The sequence below is a fragment of the Neophocaena asiaeorientalis genome, unplaced genomic scaffold, assembly GCF_003031525.2.
Source record: "Neophocaena asiaeorientalis asiaeorientalis breed wild unplaced genomic scaffold, Neophocaena_asiaeorientalis_V1.1 scaffold106, whole genome shotgun sequence".
Classification (NCBI taxonomy): Eukaryota; Metazoa; Chordata; class Mammalia; order Artiodactyla; family Phocoenidae; genus Neophocaena; species Neophocaena asiaeorientalis.
In genome coordinates, this window is record NW_020172597.1 from 1,556,694 (window position 1) to 1,566,504 (window position 9,811).

Consider the following 9,811-nt stretch of genomic DNA (forward strand, 5'->3'; position numbering starts at 1 on the left):
CTGGTCGTTGAGTGGAGCTGGATCTTGGCGTTGAGATGGAGATCTCTAGGAGATTTTCGCCGTTTGATATTACGTGGAGCTGGGAGGTCTCTTGTGGGCCAGTGTCCTGAACTTGGCTCTCCCACCTCAGTGGCACAGCCCTGACACCTGGCTGGAGCACCAAGAGCTTTTTGGGAGATCTGAGGTCTTCTGCCAGCGTTTAGTAGGTGTTCTGTAGGATTTGTTCCACATGTAGATGTATTTCTGATGTATTTGTGGGGAGGAAGCTGATCTCTGTATCTTACTCTTCCACTATCTTGAAGCTCCTCTACCTAAGATGATCTTCTTAAGGCAATAGTTGAGGCTCTTCTATTCTTCGCCTCAAAAATCTTCAAGACCTCAAGCCCCACCACCCCACTGCCTCCATCATAAACCCCAAATGCCTAAGCCTGTCATTTCTGGCTGCACCACCTCTGGGGTCATATAGACTCAGGTTCGAATCCCAGCTCTGCCACTTACTGTCTGATCTTGGACAAATCACTTGTCCACTTTGGGCCTCAGGTACCTTACCTGTAAGTTAGGGATATCATGCTGACCTTGAAAGATAGCCATGAGGATAAAAGGAGAGTTGTGAAGTCTCTAGCAGAGTACTGAACCCACAGTGGCCTCAGGATACTGTGGTTCTGGGCATATTCCAGCCCCACCCTTCGCCGATCGAGCCCACTCACAGCCCCTAGACCACCGTGCACATCAGGTCACTGAACATCTTTCAAGGTGGTTTCCCCAGGCTGGCTCACTCCTTACCAGCTTTGGCAGCTTTTAAATCCCTGCCCATCCTATCAGGGGCAGCTCAAACACCACTTCCTCAGTAAGCCTTGCCCCGAAGTCCTCTATCAGAACAAATTGTCATGATTAACTATTTCATTTCCCATATTAGGGAAGTTTTCAACTATAATCTCTTCAAATATTTTCTCAGTCCCTTTCTTTTTCTCTTCTTCTTCTGGAACCCCTATAATTCGAATGTTGGTGCATTTAATGTTGTCCCAGAGGTCTCTGAGACTGTCCTCAATTCTTTTCATTCTTTTTTCTTCATTCTGCTCTGCAGTAGTTATTTCCATTATTTTATCTTCCAGGTCACTTATCCGTTCTTCTGCCTCAGTTTTTCTGCTATTGATCCCTTCTAGAGAATTTTAAATTTCGTTTGCTGTGTTGATCATCTCTGTTTGTTTGCTCTTTATTTCTTCTAGGTCCTTGGTAAAGGTTTCTTGTATTTTCTCCATTATATTTCCAAGATTTTGGATCATTTTTACTATTATTATTCTGAATTCTTTTTCAGGTTGACTGCCTATTTTCTCTTCATTTCTTAGGTCTGGTGGGTTTTTGCCTTGCTCCTTCATCTGCTATATGTCTCTCACATGTGCTGTCTGTCTTCTCATTTTGCTTAACTTACTGTGTTTGGGGCCTCCTTTTCACAGGTTGCAGGTTCATAGTTTCCATTGTTTTTGGTGTCTGTCCCCAGTGGCTAAGGTTGGTTCAGTGCATTGTGTAGGCTTCCTGGTGGAGGGAACTAGTGACTGTATTCTGGTGGATGAGGATGGATCTTGTCTCTGTCGTGGGCAGGTCCACATCTGGTGGTGTGTTTTGGGGTGTCTGTGGCCTTATTATGATTTTAGGCAGCCTCTGTGCTCTGGATGGGGTTGTGTTCCTGTCTTGCTAGTTCTTTGGCATAGGGTGTCCAGCACTGTAGCTTGCTGGTCGTTGAGTGGAGCTGGATCTTGGCGTTGAGATGGAGATCTCTAGGAGATTTTCGCCGTTTGATATTACGTGGAGCTGGGAGGTCTCTTGTGGGCCAGTGTCCTGAACTTGGCTCTCCCACCTCAGTGGCACAGCCCTGACACCTGGCTGGAGCACCAAGAGCTTTTTGGGAGATCTGAGGTCTTCTGCCAGCGTTTAGTAGGTGTTCTGTAGGATTTGTTCCACATGTAGATGTATTTCTGATGTATTTGTGGGGAGGAAGCTGATCTCTGTATCTTACTCTTCCACTATCTTGAAGCTCCTCTACCTAAGATGATCTTCTTAAGGCAATAGTTGAGGCTCTTCTATTCTTCGCCTCAAAAATCTTCAAGACCTCAAGCCCCACCACCCCACTGCCTCCATCATAAACCCCAAATGCCTAAGCCTGTCATTTCTGGCTGCACCACCTCTGGGGTCATATAGACTCAGGTTCGAATCCCAGCTCTGCCACTTACTGTCTGATCTTGGACAAATCACTTGTCCACTTTGGGCCTCAGGTACCTTACCTGTAAGTTAGGGATATCATGCTGACCTTGAAAGATAGCCATGAGGATAAAAGGAGAGTTGTGAAGTCTCTAGCAGAGTACTGAACCCACAGTGGCCTCAGGATACTGTGGTTCTGGGCATATTCCAGCCCCACCCTTCGCCGATCGAGCCCACTCACAGCCCCTAGACCACCGTGCACATCAGGTCACTGAACATCTTTCAAGGTGGTTTCCCCAGGCTGGCTCACTCCTTACCAGCTTTGGCAGCTTTTAAATCCCTGCCCATCCTATCAGGGGCAGCTCAAACACCACTTCCTCAGTAAGCCTTGCCCCGAAGTCCTCTATCAGAACAAATTGTCCCCACGTATTCACTCCCACCGCTTTTTCCTCATGTCTCCATCGGAGCATCTGCCTCGTTGACTGTTTCCATGTCTGATTCCCTTTGGATTGTAAGTTCCTTGAAGACAGGAACCTCATCTGATTTATGGCTGTGCCCTTCATCAACCTAATGCATGGAGGTGTGATTCACATGGAACGTAGGGAGATTTTTTAAATAGCTTGGAACCTAAGGATTTTCATTAAGTATTAGTTAAATATGTGGATGGATAGGGGGAAAAGTGGTCAGCCAAACCCAAGCTTTTATCCCAGCAGCATTCAGTCTTCTTCCTCTGAAGCCCCTGGGGTGGGTGGTCTTGGGGAAGGATGGTTGTAAAGGCAGATTTACTACCCACATTTCACTGCAGGTTGACAGCTCTGTAGGAATTCTTCACTTCTAGTCTTCCATCTCCCCTTTCTCTAAACCTTCAACTCCAACGGCTCTTCTCACTGAACATTTCCAGCGACAGGAGAGATTGATCCTTCTCTTATAGATCAGACACCTCCTGCCCTATAGAAGGAGAGGTGGATGTGGCTGCCTCAGGCCTCAGAGCAGCAGGGTCTGAGCAGTTCCTTGGACTGAGGGCTGGAGCTGGGATTCCCTGGTAACTGCTGAGAAGATTGATGGTAGAAATGCAGACCACCAAGGGGGAAGCTATAAAAGGGAGGGCAAGGAGGGTGGCCAGACTCAGCCTAGCCCAGTTGAGCCTGAAACAGCCCAGCCAAGACCCAGAACCTAAGTCAGAGCCATGTCCATCCAAGAAAATGGTGACTAGAGCTCAGAGCCATGCCACGCCCATGCATGCATACATATATACTTAGACTAACTCAAGCCATACACACACACACGTGCGCGTGTGCACACACACACACCCATTTCCTCTTGCAGAGAGGAGGTGTAGAAACCTGACTCAGGGCCTGGAGGTCCAAATTCAATGGCAGCGTTGACCATTCACATTCAACAGCTATTACCCCTCCAGCCCAGACCCCTAGTATCCCCCCAGCAGCAATCCTAACTAACTCTTGTTCCCCGTGTGATCCTCAGAGTGCTGGGAGAGGATTGACTAAGCATCCACCCCAGAACTGTATTTCTCCCTCATCTACGGGACAGACTAGGCTGCCTGGAACAGTGACCCTAAGAATCCAGCCTCTGCAGCTGTGTGACCTTGGGCCAGGAAATTCATCTGTCTGAGCCTCAGTTTCCTCATCTGTGAAAGAGGCTGACAGGAGCCACCTCCCCAGGCAGGTATAAGAATAAAAGAAGTGACATGCACAGCGTTTGCTCTGTTCCTCTACAAAGGAATTACTCCACCCGTCTTCTCTCATTCTACCAGCATCAGCACCACGTGCCAGACACTATTCCAGAGGCTGGAACTATAGCCATAAATGAGAAACTCTCGTCCTCCCCAGGGAACGTGCAGCTCAATTTTCCTACATTGAATGGAGAGGTAATCACGACCCGAGGATTAAATGAGATAATTCTGAATGTCGGGATGTCACATATTAGGAGCTTAGCAGTTACTGGCCTCCTTTCTTCTCTGCTGAGCAGCTTTTTAAGGGCAGAGACTGTGAATTGTTCACTGCCAGATTTTCTGCGCCTAGTACAGCCCCTGGAATGCACATAGGTGTTCAATAAATGTTGAGTTATTCTCTAAATGGGCATTCAGGGAAACAAAAGCCCAAGACCCCTCTCTCTCCCATTCCTCCCTCTTTTTCTCCCCCATCTCTCTCTCTCACACACACACACACATGCACACACACACACAGCAGTGATGAGCTGGGCTCCTCTCTCCCCCCCTCTATCCCACAGTCCTGTCACCCATCACAGGTCAACCCTGGGCCTCCTGTGGCCCTACAATCTGGGCTGAGGGGGAAGGAACAGGCTGTGGATCCAGGCTACTGTTTATTCGTAACTGGCCGCAGGGGTGGGACTCTGCAACCCTTCCTGCCCCCCCGCCCCACACTTTCATTTTAATGAAATGAAGCCACCCGACGGCCCCCACCCCAAACCTTCCTAAGGTAAGAGTGAAATTGATTTTCCCTTTTAACTCGAAAGCAAGATAAACACATGGCACCCTTAGGGGCGGAGGGGAAGCACTTAAAATAGCACATCTCTGGGAGCAGCCTGCTGCGTGCAGAGCTCGTCACAGACAAGGGCTGAATGCAAATCGCAGAGGCAGCAGCTGGGGCCAGCCTGCCCCCGAAGAGCAGGTGAGAAGCAGTACCTTCGCCCCTCTGTACCCTCTGCCTCCCATCAGGCTGGCGAGCAACCACAGGCTGACCTCTGTTCTCATAGGCTCAGACCTGGAAAGATTTCTCTCGGGTTATCTCCGCCCGAGTGCCTACAGCAATGGGCAGTGATGGGGCACTTATTACCCCTCGAGGTAGCACATTGAAGGTCTCCTATTAGAAACTTCTGCTCTCACTGACCCATCCTGGGTGTCCCAGCATCTTCCCCCATTGACGGAGGTCTAATCCTGAGTCCTTCATCCCTCCCTTGTTCATTTGCTCCCTGCAGGGATCGGAAAACCAAGATCACCACCCCAAGTCTTCTTCTCCTGTCTGACCCCCAGGACCCCCAGCCATTCCTTGGAGAGCCCATCCCTCAATGGGGAGGCTCTTCTCCATCCCTTGTTTGTCTAGGCTGGTGTCAGAAACAAGCTGCAGGTCTCTCCAGAAAGGATGAAGAGGAGGAGGTGGGGATGTTGAGGTGGGAGGGGAACTGACATTGACTGAACACCAGACAGTATATTCAGAGCTGGTTTCAATGATCTCGTTTAATCCTCTCAACAGCTCTGTGATTTAGGGACTACGATTATCCCCAGTTTACAGATGGGGAAACTGCATTGAGAGAATTTTTACCAACTTGCCCAGGATCACAAAATCAGTGAGCTGTGTTTGCTCACTCGCCGTACTCTCTCAAGGAATAATTGGCTTCATTTTTCTGTCGTGCATGTTTGGAATATCGTAGCTGCTGCATAAAATGGAGATGACTGCCACGCCATACTGGGGCACCTCAGAAAGAAACCCCAGGAGAGCTGGGTCTGTGAGGATGGCAGTGCCTTTCTGGGAGCAAGTTGGGGCCACTGATTCTCTCCAATAGCCCTGCTTGAGGCTGCTCTCCAGAGCCTGATTTTGCAGGAGTCCACCTGGTGTGACTTGATCTATGATGGGGTGAGTCTGAGACCCCTGGCCCTGGCAGCCATGGTGTCATGGCTCAGGCCCCCCAGGCTGCCATCTGAGCATTGTCCCACTAACACCCACTTTGGGAGCCAGGGGACCCTATGCCTCTTTTGCATTTAAAAGTCCCATTCGTACATGTGATCGGATATCATGCAGTCATTTAACACAAAGCTGTTGCTTTATATTTATTGGCAGGGAAAGATGTCCACAACATATTGTTGGGAGAAAAAAAAGGACTTTACACAACAGCATGTGGAGTCTGCTCCTGTTCATTTAAAGCCGTGTATATATGTGTTTACAATCAGACAGAGGTGTCTGAAAATGTTCACCAAAATGGTACTAGGGAGCCCGAGCCCGAGCCAGGGCGAGCCGAGCCTGCTCCGGGCGGGCGGCGGCGGCGGCGGCGCCGCCACTTCAGCCATGTCAGCGCGCGCGAGCCTGGGCTCACCATGAGCCATGGCCATGTCCGTAAGCGCCGAGGACGATGACTATGAATCGGAGCCGGACCAGAACCGGGTCGTAGGTCGGCCCAAGGGGAAGCTGGGCCCCGCCTCCGCGGTGAACTTGGCCGCCAACTGGACCACGGCGAGAGCTCGCCGGCGCCGGACGCGATGCCGCAAGTGCGAGGCCTGCCTGCGGACGGAGTGTGGAGAGTGCCACTTCTGCAAGGACATGAAGAAGTTCGGCGGCCCCGGGCGGATGCCGCAGAGCTGCATCATGCCGCAGTGCATCGCGCCTGTGCTGCCCCACACCGCCGTGTGTCTAGTGTGTGGCGAGGCAGGGAAAGAGGACACAGTGGGAGAGGGAGAAGGCAAGTTTAACCTCACGCTCGTGGGGTGCTCCCTCTGCAGCGAAATCATCCACCCTGGATGCCTTAAGATTAAGGAGTCAGAGGGCGTGGTCAACGATGAGTTTCCAAACTGCTGGGAGTGTCCAAAGTGTAGGCACGCCAGCAAGACGCGGAAACAAAAGCGTGGCCCTGGCTTAAAAGCGTGGCCCCGGCTTTAAGTACGCCTCAAACCTGCCCAGCTCCCTGCTCAAGGAGCAGAAGATGAACCGGGACAGCAAGTGGGGGCAGGAGCCTGCCAAGCGGAGGAGTGAGTGTGAAGAGGCGCCCCGGCGCAGGCCAGACGAGCACCCCAAGAAGGTGCCCCCTGACGGCATGCTGCGCCTGAGGAGGAAGCGGAAATACGAGAAGCCCCAGGAGCTGAGTGGACGCAAGCGAGCCTTGACGTTTTAAACGTCCCCCGGTTCCTCCTCTCACCTCTCCCCGAGGCCCCCTCTAGGCAGCAGCCTCAGCCCCTGGTGGAGATCCAGTCTCACTTACTTCCAGCAGCAGCTAAAACCCGGCAAAGAAGATAAGCTTTTCAGGAAAAAGCGGTGGTCCTGGAAGAACGCTGAGGACCGAATGGCTCTGGCCAACAAGCCTCTCAGGCGCTTCAAGCAGGAGCCGGAGGACGACCTGCCCGAGGCGCCCCCCAAGACGAGGGAGAGCGACCACTCGCGCTCCAGCTCCCCCACCGCTGGCCCCAGCACGGAGGGGGCGGAGGGCCCCGAGGAGAAGAGGAAGGTGAAGATGCGCTGGAAGCGGCGACTCTCCAGCAAGGAGCTGAGCAAGGAGCTCAACCAGGAGATCCAGAAGACAGAGAGCAGCCTGGCCCACGAGAACCACCAGCCCATCAAGTCGGAGCCTGAGAGCGAGAACGAGGAGCCCAAGCGGCCCCTGGGCCTCTGTGAGCGCCCTCACCGCTTCAGCAAAGGGGCCCCACGGCTACCCCGCCCCCGGGAGCTGCGGCACCAGCTGGGGCCCGGCCTGCGCAGCCCGCCCCGAGTCATCTGCCGGCCCCCTCCCTACGTGTCCCCGCCCAAGTGCATCCAGATGGAGCGACATGTGATCCCCATCGGCCCCCCGCCCGACTCGCTGCCCCTGGATGATGGGGCGGCCCACGTTATGCACAGGGAGGTGTGGATGGCCGTCTGCAGCTACCTCAGCCACCAAGACCTGTGTGTCTGCATGCGGGTCTGCAGGACCTGGAGCCGCTGGTGCTGTGATAAGCGGTTATGGACCCGCATCGACCCGAACCGCTGCAAGTCCATCACACCCCTGATGCTGAGTGGCATCATCGGTGACAGCCTGTCTCCCTGGACCTCAGCTGGACCAATATCTCCAAGAAACAGCTGAGCTGGCTCATCAACCGCTTGCCTGGGCTCCGAGAACTGGTGCTGTCAGGCTGCTCATGGATCGCAGTCTCAGCCCTCTGTAGCTCCAGTTGTCTGCTGCTCCGGACCCTGGATGTCCAGTGGGTAGAAGGACTAAAGGACGCCCAGATGCGGGATCTCCTGTCCCCGCCTGCAGATAACAGGCCAGGTCAGATGGACCATCGGGATAAGCTCCGGAACATTGTGGAGCTGCGTCTGGCCGGCCTGGACATCACAGACGCCTCCCTGCGGCTTATCATTCGCCACATGCCCCTGCTCTCCAAGCTCCACCTTAGTTACTGTAACCACGTGACTGCCCAGTCCATCAACCTGCTCACCGCTGTGGGCACCACCACCCGAGACTCCTTAACCGAAATCAACCTGTCAGACTGCAATAAGGTCACTGACCAGTGCCTGTCCTTCTTCAAACGGTGTGGGAATATCTGTCATATTGACCTGAGGTACTGCAAGCCAGTTACCAAGCAAGGCTGTGAGCAGTTCATAGCCAAAATGTCTGTTAGCGTCCAGTTCGGGCAAGTGGAAGAAAAACTCCTGCAAAAACCAAGCAGCATCTGAGCTTGGAGCCTCACGTCAGGAGAGCCTGCAAGTGCAGAGTTCAACAGCACGTGGAACCCCGGCTCAGCAAGGAGTCTTCAGCCCTAAAGCCCCCTCCATATTGGCCGAAAGCAGACAACATGCCAGGCCCTAGGGTAATTACACCCTCGTACCTGTGCCAGTACTCCAGATCCTAAGGTCCGGCCTCCACCCATAAGCTCTCCCTGAAAGGAAGACACGGTAGCAGATGGGGCTGTATAGTTTGAAAAAAAATGAATGTGTAAAAAAGCTAGAAGTCTGGGACCTTGAGGAATTCAGACTGCTCGTGTCCAGGTTGTCCTCAGAGCCCAGCCCACGGTGACATAGTACCAGATCTACCAAGTCTTCTTTCTCTTGACAGGTATCGATCGGTATGTTTCTAAGAATGAGATACTGCCGTAGATCCTTCACTTTCAGTCGCATTAACTGAGGGCGCTGAAAGGCTGTCTCTTGTAATAAGTGACAAGTGGAACATCTACGGAGATTTTCTTGTAAGATCGAACAAACGGAGCAAAAATCTTTCTTGCCATCACAACATACGTGCTGAACAAACAGATAGGAAAGAAGCATTTAATGAGAGCCAGATACAAGCCATTGTGGAAGCACTAGTTTTCCTTTTGTCTCCTATTAAAATTAAATTTTAGTTCTTATGAAGTCCCCCATGGCACCAGACCCATGGGCGTTTTCGTGTCCTAAAAGTGGTGAAAATCAGAACAGTCACTGCTGAGGCAGTTTGGATTCACAGAAGTTCAAATACAGACCTTTACGGAAAAAAAAAAAAAAATGGTACTAGGGGTTGTTTCTGGGAGTAGAATTTGGGGTGATTTTTCTTTCTTCTTAGTTCATTTCTGTGACTGATTTGCATAAAGAATGAATGCATGTCATCTTTTACCAAAAAAAAATTTAAAAACACATTCCAAAAACTCACAGTGCTATTCAGTCAGTTTTATAATATAGGACAGGGGTTGAAAGAGAGCCCGCGCTTTCCCTTCCTCCTCCCTCCCCACCTGGCTCTTTCTTCGTGTCCCCTCCACATCCTCCTGCAGGGGCCTCTCTGTTGTGATGGCTTTGGAGCCAAGTGACCAGAGTTGTCCTGTCAGCTCTGACCCCCTGTTTAAAACGGGCATGAGAATTTCCACCCCGTAAGGTTTTTTGAAAAATAAATAACACCAGTTACAGGGAGGCACCTGGACCTGGCCTGA

The 9,811-nt window shown here is 51.8% G+C and overlaps 1 pseudogene; it reads left to right on the forward strand.

Moving 5' to 3' along the window:
• Window positions 1-6,212: 6,212 nt before the first annotated feature.
• On the forward strand, window positions 6,213-8,591 carry LOC112395499 (lysine-specific demethylase 2B pseudogene; annotated as a pseudogene).
• Window positions 8,592-9,811: the final 1,220 nt, after the last annotated feature.